The sequence below is a fragment of the Meriones unguiculatus genome, chromosome 1, assembly GCF_030254825.1.
Source record: "Meriones unguiculatus strain TT.TT164.6M chromosome 1, Bangor_MerUng_6.1, whole genome shotgun sequence".
NCBI classification, from domain to species: Eukaryota; Metazoa; Chordata; class Mammalia; order Rodentia; family Muridae; genus Meriones; species Meriones unguiculatus.
Genome location: NC_083349.1, coordinates 3,615,505 through 3,618,924, shown reverse-complemented (window position 1 = coordinate 3,618,924; position 3,420 = coordinate 3,615,505).

Here is a 3,420-nt window from a genome sequence, read left to right as displayed (position 1 = left end):
TTTGCTGTCCCCTGCCCTCTTTGGTTTGTATTGGGCCCTGGCCAGTTCTACTTTTGCATCATGGACCTTCTGGGGATGACCAGAGGTCTGGAAGGAGCAGAAGGATGACAAATGGGGTTTCCCCAGGACTTTCCGATGCACTGTGATGCCTTGAGGTTCTGCAGAGAAGAGGTTGGGAGACTCCAATTCTTTGATATATTAACTGCCTGATGAGTGTCCAGAGGACCCTGCAGAGTATGCAGCTCCTAGCCCACGATGGGACAGCCCTCATCCTATCCCTTCCCCTAGCTGGCATTTGAAAACAGTTGTTTTATGTGTATGAATGTTTTGCCTGATGTCTGTCTGTGTACTGTGTGTGTCTGGTGCCCACAGAGGCCAGAAGTGGTTATCAGATCCCCTGAAACTGAAGTTAAGACAGTTGTGAGCTGCTGTGTTGGTACTGGGAATTGAACTTAGGTCCTCTGCAAAAGCAGCCAGTGCGGGTGCTGGAGAGATAGCACATTGGCTGCTCTTCCAAAGGTCCTGAGTTCAATTACGAGCAACGACATGGTGGCTCATAACCATCTATAGTGAGAACTGGTGTCCTCTTCTGGTGCGCAGGCACACGTGCAGATAGAATGTTGTATAAATAATCTTTTTTTAAAAAAAAAAAAAAAAAAGAGCAGCCAGTGCTGTTAACTGCTAGGCCATCTATCCAGCCATTCCCTAAGCCTGGGATTTTGATACTGTTTCATAAAAAAAGGAAAAAGGTTGCCAGCTTTTAAAAACCAGATCTTCATACAGTCTGGATTTCTGGCCTCTGTAAAAGAATTCAGTCAATTCCACAGTGGTGGTCCTCATTCTGGACGGCAGCAGGTGGCTGAAGCTGATAGATGGGACGCCTGCATTTTCCATAGAGCTCATCTTGGCTATGGGCTGTTATCATTTATTATTGGGCTGATACTGTGTGTGTGTGTGTGTGTGTGTGTGTGTGTGTGTATGTATATATATTATAGAGTTAAAAAGCAAATGAAAGCCTGGCATGCACTCGGGAAGCAAAGGCAGGCTGATCTCTGTGAGATCGAGACTAGCCTGGTCTACAAAGCGAGTTCCAGAACAGCCAGGTCTACACGGAGAAACCCTGTCTCAAAAAACTGAAATAACAAAACAAAAACAAAAAACAAACACAAATGAAATACTTAACGGCCTCTTTTGAGATGGGCTTCACACCTGACCATTTCTGACTTACACTCTGCCTGGCTCTTGTCAGTGATAGGATCAAGTTTTGTTTGTTATGATGGGGATCAAATTCAGGGCCTTGTATGCACCCTAGGCAAGTGGTCCTCCATTGCGCTCTGTCCCAGCCAGCATGTGGATTTTGATCCTTGGTTCAAACTTCCTATTTGTCCTTTGAAAACTTCCCAGTTCATAGTTGTGTCTGATGACCTCATAACTTGTATCTCTGTCTAGTGTGTAGTAAATGTTCTCTGCAGGTCATGCCAGCCCTTATACAGGTTTGTGTGTGTGTGTGTGTGTGTGTGTGTGTGTGTGTGTGTGTGTGTTAGGGTCTCAAGCTTAGGGGACTTTTCTAGAGTACTTGCCATATCTTGATATGACATGGATATGCAGCATTTGACCCTCAGAACACTTGATAAACAGTGAAACACTTTATAAATGAGGATATTGAGGCCTAGAAGGATAAATGGCAAAGATGGAGCTTGTTCCTGGACTTCCTAGCTCCAGAGCCCTCTTGTTTAACTACTCTGTGTGTTTTAGTGGCTGCTTCTGTTGAGAAGTTTTGCCCAGAAGCCTGGTAGAACATGGGTGCAGGGTGGAGGCCGGTCCCTGTCTGCTTGTCCCTGAGATTCCTCTTTGAGAATCAATCCATTTAACAGATTACATGCAATGTTGAAGGTCTTCCAGATCATGTTGCACAGAAGACGAAGCCTGCTTCTCAGCCCAGAGTGCTTCCTGTCACTCTTTTCTCTTGCTCTCCACTAGAATCATGCTATGTGATTTTTGTGCCTGACACACAGGAAGCTCCCTCCCCCACCATCAAAAAACAAAACAAAACATACTGGAGCCTAACTTTGACCTCCCCATAACTTATATCTCTGTTATTTGTTATTTGTAAATGCTCTGCAGGTCATGCCAGCCCTTGTACAGGTGTGTGTGTGTGTGTGTGTGTGTGTGTGTGTATGTATGTATGTTAGGGTCTTATGTATCCTACACTGGCCTCAAATCCCTAAGTACTGAGGTTGATCTTGAACTTTGGGACCTCCTCCCTCCCTGTCCTGAGAGATGGGATTATATCTGGCTTATTTGATGCTAGAGATTAAAGGATTCTAGGGATTTGTGCATGCTGAGCAAAGTATTCTACCAAGTAAGTTATAGCCCTCGCTCCCTACTTTAAAAAAGTCTGTTAGCCACTAATTTCATGTACAAAAAACCCCCCAACAAAACAAAATCGAAATAACAAAAAAGATGTTTAGTTGTTTTAGAGAACCCACCAGAAAGATCAAGAGTGATACTGCCAGTGAGTTGCCCATCAGTGACTTGATATGGCACATCCGAAGTGAGCTGTGTTGTGAGGTAAGGTGCGCAGTGGATTTTAACAGTTAGAATGAATGCATGCGAAGTGCTGCATGGTAACTTTCAGTGCTGCAAATGGTGGCCCCTGCCTGGAATCTCAGGACTGAGGCTGGAGGACAGTAAAATCCAGGCCACTGGAGCTGTACACCAAGACCATGTTTTACAAAGAAAATCAAGGTTCAATTCTCATCGAGTTGATTATACATTGAAACAGTAGCGCACTGGATATATTAAGTTATATTAAAATTGACCTGTCTCAATGTAGCCTTGAGCAAGTTTCTGCATCCTCCGCCCCATGGAAGAGCGGTGGGGGAAAGGTCACTCTGGCATGAGGTGCCACCTGCCTGATCCCTCATAGCAGGGCTGTAGTCTGGTGACCCTGGGAGTCTAGAGTAGGGATGCTTGCCTGTTTCCCAGGACAGACTGTAGTATATTTGAAGACACAGGTCTCCCCTCATCTCATTCGTGGACTCAGCGCCCTGAGTCCTCACACACATTGTTGAGTGCCTTCATCACCGTGGGAGTGAAGAGCTTGGGCTGCTGGGTCGACACGGCACTGTTTCTCCCTGGCACTCCAAGGTCTGTCCTCTCTCAGCCTCAGCTGCAGCATGAGGCCCTTGTACCTCCTCTTCAAGGCTAAAGTGAGCTCAAGGTACAGGTAACATGGCACGGCTCCTGCCTGGTGCCACTTCTGGTGTGCTGTCAGCAGTGTGATTAGCATTTGGAGATAGCACAGAAGTGTAACTTGTGGCAATGGTCTCCCTCCTCCCCCTGCCACTCAAGGGATGGGAGAGGAACAGACAGGACAGGGTCGTTCAGAAACCCCTCAAAGGGGGCTCTTTACTGATG